Below are 7598 nucleotides of genomic sequence, written 5' to 3' on the forward strand. Positions count from 1 at the left end.
AAACGTTTTTAAATAACGTTACATATACGATTAAAAGCCGGATCCCATCCAAATAGGCCTATTATTAACGTACTCAAATCTATGATAATGCTAATAATGCTAAAGAGCTAACCTTAACTGGACATTCCACAACGCAATTTCAAAAATTAAAAACTACAACAAAGCAATTAACAACTTTATTAATGTTAATAGCCAAGATTTAAGTTTCATATTTTTTTTATTTTATATTGTTATTTATATAATATGTGTCTATTATATATTGATTATTTTGATGACTTATGTGTTTATTTTTTCCCCCCTACATCTCTGTATACTAAGGCCCCCTAGCGAGCAGTGGCAATCAGTTAGTGCAGGGATTTTCAAACTGTGGTCAGGTTGCCACAAGAGGGTGCTAAGGTGTCTGTGGAAAAGTATAATAATATTATTATTATTATTATTATTAAGAAGAATGACAAAATAAGTTAGCATTTAACAAATGGGACATTATAACAATTATTCTATTAACCGTCTAGTTTTGTGTATTTAAGTTTATAAATCTAACAGTAGTCTTAAAGAGATCAAATGAATAAAAAGTAAACGTTTTTCAGATCATATTTAATGTATTGTTTGAACAAGTATTGTTCAAAGTTTTTAAAAAGTAAAGTAATGCTTAATTAAGTAATTAATATTCAGCAAGGATGCATTGACTTGATCAAAAGTGACCGTAAAGACTTTTACATTGTTGCTGATAAATGTTGTTCTTTTGAACTTTTTATTCCTCAAAGGATCCTGGAAAATAAATTCAGGGTTTCTGCAGTAACTGTTTTCAACATTAATAATAATAATAATAATAAGGAAGTTTTCTTGAGCAAATCATCTTATTAGAATGATTTCTGAAGGATCATGTGACACTAACGGCTGCTGAAAATTCAGCTTTTAAACTTAAATTTTAAAATATATTAAAACCGAATATATAGTTATTGTAAGTTGTAAGAAGGTTTAACAATATTACTGCTTTTCCTAAATCCCTGTATACTATGCAAGGCGAACTACTTGCTACGTCCTGCCTTACGAACAACTGGTGCAACCAAATGTATAGATTTAGTTACAAATTAGCTAGTAGTTACTAAGCCTCTGGTGTGGACTTAACGTTCTAATTTAAGTAAGAACCTACGAATGGCTGGTGCAACCCTACCCTGTATACTAAGGCCCCCTAGTGAGCAATAATTGTTGAGCACAAGCATAACTTTCCTTCAAAAATCTATGAATACTACTGTATGTATAATATTATTTCACAGTATAAATGAGTCTTTATGCATTAAAATAAATGGCTTCCTTTATATTGACAATGGCATCCAAAGTTTGAAAACCATGTACTGTGGTGCTCTAATGTCTGAGTACCTTCATGCTGTGTGTTTTAGTGGCAGAGCAACGGAGAAACCCTGGAGTCTAGTGGAGAGAGAGTACTGGAAGCCCTCAGGAAGGGGAAAGAAATCTCTGCCAGCCCTGGAGAAACTCTTCCATCCGGCCCAGATGTTGCCAACAGATGTTACCAGCAGCTGGCTCATTCATATGAGGAAGAATATGGAGGCTTTCGAGAGGCTCCGAAGTTCCCTTCACCAGGTAAACAAAACACTGGGATGAACTGAAAAGATTTATCACTAAACCTTGTACAGTATTTATAGTCTGTCAATCATTTGTTATTAGAACAGAGTCACAAAGAGAGTAAACACAATATCCTGTTGACCACCTGTCTTGGGGAGTTAATTACCTGTCAAATATGCATCTGCATTAATAATGTAGAATGGCCTTGTGTTTTTCTTTTCTCCAGTGAACCTGATGTTCCTGATGTCATTTTGGGCAGTAAAACGTGCCAGCTCTGAGGGAGCAGAAGCACTGCAAATGGCCCTTCACACTCTCCGAATGATGGTATTGGGGGGCATTCATGACCATGTGGCACAGGTGATATGCAAAAACTGTGTATTCAGAACCTGTGTCGACTATATCAGTTCTTCCCTTTTAATTACATAACCAAACACAATCTTCTTTCTTTCAGGGCTTTCACAGATACTCCACAGACTCCTCCTGGCATGTTCCTCACTTTGAAAAGATGTTATATGACCAAGGCCAGCTTGCTGTGGCCTATATCACTGCTTACCAGGTGGGGATGTATGCATGTACTCTTTGTGTTTAATGTTTTAATATAGGATATATTTTCTGTGCTTCTTATCTCTCTTGATAAATGCTTATGTCCAGAAAGTAATAATGAAACACTGTTCTGTATTTCTGGAGTTTGTAGACAGAATAAGGACTTTATTGTTGTTATATGTTGCTTATTCTGTGGTTATCTATCAAAAGCTCAAGTTAAAGAAATAGTTTACCCAAAAATGAAAATTTCCTCACCCTCGGGCATCCAAGATGTAGATGAGTTTGTTTCTTTATCAAAAAATATAGCAAATATAGCATTACATCGTTTGCTCGTCAATTGACCTCCGCGGTGAATGGGTGCCGTCAGAATGAGTGCAAACGGCTGATAAAAACATCACAATAATCCACATGACTCCACTCCATTAATTAACTGTATTTGCTGTTTGTCTGTAATACATTCAAGATGTTAACTTCAAACCATTGCTTCTGGCTAAAGTACTGATCCTCTATTCTTAATAGTGCTTTCTCCAGTGAAAAGTCCTCATCTGAATCAGGAGAGAAATGAGCACTGATCAAGCTGTACAAGTGAAAACAGTTCTAGACAAATATGTGTATGGATTTTGATGTGGGAGGACAACAGTGGATTAACGTTTTTGTACTTGTGGATAATTGTGATGCTTTTATCAGGTGTTTGAACTCTCATTTATACGGCACCCATTCACTGCAGAGGATTCATTGGTGAGCTAGTGATGTAATGCGAATATTTTATTTTATTTTTTTTCCAAATCTGTTCTAATAAAGAAACAAACTCTTCGTCTTGGATGGCCTGAGAGTAAATTTTCAGCATGTTTTCAGTTTTGTGTGAACTGTTCTTTTAAGATGATTTTAAGATTTGTATAACAATGAACTAAAATTTTCTATATATATATATATATATATATATATGGCATTGGCTTGACTGGGTGTGGTGTTATTATGGCTGTTGATCTCTGCAGGTGTCTGGGGGACTCCTATTTGCAGATGTGGCTCATGACGTGTTGCTTTACGTCTCCAGAGACCTAAGTGACAAGGTGAGTCTTCTCTTTAGATCCCACATTTGGCATCAGTCATGCTGAATCAGCACCAACCCACAAAAGCACTGAAAATTCGCCCAGGTCAGAGCCCTTTTTGAGGTCAACCCTCCTCCACTATCCAGCTCAGGGTGCCAGCCATCTTGTGATGATGAATAGTTTGATGACACGCAATTAAAACCCCCTCAAATTTATGGAGTATTTAGGTACTGTGACGAGTCGGCTGCCTCCCCCTAATTATCATCATCACCCCGTCCCTTAATCGCCGCCCTTCGCCAGGCTCCCGACAGGATGTTATATGATCAAGGCCAGCTTTCTGTGGCCTATATCACTGCTTACCAGGTGGGAATATATTTGTGTGTGTGCATTTGATATATTTTGAATATATGATATATTTTCTGTATATCTTATCTCTCCAGATAATTGCTTATATCCAGAAAGCAATAATGAAACACTGTGCTGTACTTCTGGAGTTTGTAGACAGAATAAGGACTTTATTGTTGTTAAATATAGCTTATTCTGTGTTTCTGTATCAAAAGTTAAAGAAATGGTTCATCCAAAATTGAAAATTTACTCACCCTCAGGCCATCCAAGATGTAGATGAGTGTTTTTTTTGTGTTAACTTCAAACCATTTCTTCTGGCTAAAATACAAAATAAAAAATAAAATCCTTTATCCATGATATTGCTTTCTCCATTGAAAAGTCATCTCGTCTGAGAAATATGCACTGATCATGCACAGTTTAAGTCCAAAACCATTCTAGATAAAAATGTGGGTGCATTTTGATGTGAGAGGACAACAGTGGAACTCTCATTCATACAGCACCCACTTACTGCAGAGGATCCCTTGATGATGTAATGTGATGTTTTTTTTTTTTCCCCCCAAATCCGTTCTGATAAAAAAACAAACTCATTTACATCTTGGGTGGCCTGAGAGTAAATTTTCAGCAAATTTTAAGATTTGTATAATGAATCAGTTGACATTTCCTAGTTATGTATGGCATTGGCTTGGCTGGTTGTGGTGTTATTATGGCTGTTGATCTCTGCAGGTGTCTGGGGAACTCCTATTTGCAGATGTGGCTCATGACGTGTTGCTTTACGTCTCCAGAGACCTAAGTGACAAGGTGAGTCTTCTCTTTAGATCCCACATTTGGCATCAGTCATGCTGAATCAGCACCAACCCACAAAAGCACTGAAAATTCGCCCAGGTCAGAGCCCTTTTTGAGGTCAACCCTCCTCCACTATCCAGCTCAGGGTGCCAGCCATCTTGTGATGATGAATAGTTTGATGACACGCAATTAAAACCCCCTCAAATTTATGGAGTATTTAGGTACTGTGACGAGTCGGCTGCCTCCCCCTAATTATCATCATCACCCCGTCCCTTAATCGCCGCCCTTCGCCAGGCTCCCGACAGGAGTGGGTGCGTGAGAGAAGAGGGGCGCTGAAATAGCCAGGGCTGGCGGCGTGTGATGGGGCACACCTGAAACGAATGGGGCCTCATCACCGCCGCTGTTTAAATGCCGAGCGCGCCTCTCCGCGGGAGACCGGTCTCTGCCCCGTGCATGCACGCTGGTGTCCTCGTGGGTCCAGGAAGGGTGCGTAGAGGGACTCCCGTGCCGCCAGAGTCGTGAGCTGCCGGGCCGTCCAGTCCCTTCAAGCGCCGTGGGCCGAGAGAGAAGGATGAAGCTGCTGAACGAAGCCGCCGCCCCTCGCGCCCCAGGACCAAGAGGGGAGCGCGTGCGGCCGCCGGACTCCGCCCCTTACCTGGACCCTTCCTTCTCGAACACTGCCCCACCTTCACTAACCCCGCAGCACGACGAGGACACCAGACCCCCTGTTTATTTTGGACACTTTATTCCCTTTTCTGGACTGTTTTATTTTCTGTAAATAAAAGCCTCTCCGAGGCCTGACGCCACACCCACTGTGTCTGTCGTTTGCTCCTCCCGTGACAGTACCAACAAAGCTTCCCTTGAACCTTATTTATCTATCATATTTTGGTTGTTCCCCACAAAAAGCATACAAAATATAGCTGAAAACTTCACATTCTCACTGTACTATAAATCATCCCCTTGTTATTATTCTGTAAATAACAACCAGAGGTTCACTGTGTGCTGAAGTTATGTAAAGTAACATGGTTTAACAAGATAACTTGTGGCCAAGAAGTAATGATCCCCTCAAGAAACCGCAATGTACCTTCGAAAGCAGCCTACAAGTGGCAAAAAATAAATAAACCACATTTGATTATGAGCATTGTGCTGCCCTCTGCAGTCTGGCAGCTTCTATAGCGCTGAGGATGCAGATTCCTTTCCTATGGTGGAATCCTACGGAGCCCGGGAAGTCACCTGTAGGAGAAAAAAAGCAATCCGTCCCCTCAGTTTATAAACCGTATACTCACTAATTCTTAAACCGTTCCCTCGGTTTAACAAATCGTGCCCACGGATTAATAAACCGTACCCACGAATTTCCAATCCGTGCGCTCAGATTTTGTAAACCGTACCTTCGGATTTTGAATCCGTACCCACAAATTCATAATCCGTGCGCACGCTTTCGCAATCCGTTCCCTCGGGTTTGTAAACTCATGGATTTGTGGCCCCGCCCCCACCGGCAGATTCAACCACGGTGCGGATATTAGAAAGTTCGGAGATGGTATTAAAGTAGCTCAGTTTAAATGTATTGTATGAATTGCCCTTACTCTGGAATGAAAAATACGGGGTGTCTATTTACATTTAGTTAAAAGTGAGAGTAAACCACCAGCTCCAGTGGTGCAGATGGATAAGTGCCTGCCCTTGGCTTTTTGACGCGATCGACCCGGGTTCGATCCCGCCTTTTGCCGAACTTTTTTTTCCTCCCTTTTCAAATCTCGTATTAGCAATGGATTCTATTTACGAGATGGTATTAAAGTAGCTCAGTTTAAATGTATTGTATGAATTGCCCTTACTCTGGAATATCAAATACGGGGTGTCTATTTACATTTAGTTAAAAGTGGCTGTTTTTTATCAGCTCCAGTGGCACAGGTGGATAAGCGTGTATTATTGGAATTTTTACGCGATCGACCCGGGTTCGATCCCGCCTTTTGTCGAACTTTTTTTTCCTCCCTTTTCAAATTTCATATCACATGGTAAAGGCATTTATTTTCAATAAAAATTAAGGAAATAATCAAAAAGTTGAAAATAAAGTATCGGGTAGGGTTAGGGTAGGTGTAGGGAGGGCTTTATTGTACCAATAAGGTGGCATCCATTTAATAATTAAAATTAAAATTATAATTTACACTCAATACTGTTATAATGTTTTCTGAATTGTTGTTGTGCTTTCTGAATTGTTATTTTGTTTTTTAGACTTGCATTTGCGTTTGTAATTTGTTATTTTGTTTTCAGAATTGTGATTTGCTTTGCACTTCTCGGCCACCGTAGAGATCAGAGCGCTGCTTCCTGACATCGTGGAAGGCGCCGCAGGAGGCGCAACACAGGGGGATATCTCCATCCATCCTTATGGTGTGAAAGAGCAAGGCAACGTGGACCCCGCTCAGGTTTGGGAATCTGAGGTTTTTATGAGAGCAATAGTAAGATTCTTGGCTACACAACAAAGACATTTTTTTAAATTTATTTATCAAAGAATTCATTTTGATTCATTTTCTAATCATGCATATAAAATTATCATTATGTGTAGCTACCTGTTTCTTCTATTTCCTTAAATGTTTTGTTTTTCCCTTGCTGTAATTTAAAAAAATATATACAAAAATAAACTAATGTGTCAAATAATTATACATTTTTTTTTGTGCAAATTTAGAGCAACTACTAAAATAATTATTGTAATTATACCATTACAAAAGAAAAGTTTTGCAAATATCTTTAATTGTGAAATGAACAACAGGTCAATAATAATAATAATAATAATAATAATAATGTTTCTCAAATCATAACACAAATTCCGTTTAATTTCCAATTCGCAGTTTTCACTGATACTTACTTCACTAATATAAAAAAGTACGTTCTAGTAGAATGAATGAAATTCGGTTAAAACCAATAGCATGTTTTGTTTGACATATTTTGTCCTATTTCTCAAAAACAAGTTAGCATTTAAAGGTGCAATAGGTGATTGTCTTCAGAAACATTTTTTGTTATGCTGGTTGAAAGTCTCTCTTCACATCCCGATAGCAATCATTAAGTTAAAGGTGACATATCATGAAAATCTGACTTTTCCAGGTTTTAAGTGCTATAATCTGGTCCCCGGTGCATCTACCAGCCAAGGAAACGTGAAAAAGATTAACCCAGTAACTTTGTTTTGGTAAGCCTTTTTCTGCAAGCGTCTGAGAAATTTCGCTCCCTTGGTGACGTTGCAAAAAGATCTCATTATAATATTACCGCCCCTTAATCTGTAAGTTTCCACCCACGGCGCCGTCATTT

General features: G+C 38.9%; 1 pseudogene; it reads left to right on the forward strand.

Annotated features, from left to right (window-relative positions):
* Positions 1-1327: 1327 nt before the first annotated feature.
* Positions 1328-7598, forward strand: part of LOC107706865 (spermatogenesis-associated protein 20-like) — a 44089-nt pseudogene continuing 37818 nt past the window's right edge.

Source organism: Sinocyclocheilus rhinocerous, unplaced genomic scaffold (assembly GCF_001515625.1).
Source record: "Sinocyclocheilus rhinocerous isolate Xijiao unplaced genomic scaffold, SAMN03320098_v1.1 scaffold144, whole genome shotgun sequence".
Taxonomy (NCBI): Eukaryota; Metazoa; Chordata; class Actinopteri; order Cypriniformes; family Cyprinidae; genus Sinocyclocheilus; species Sinocyclocheilus rhinocerous.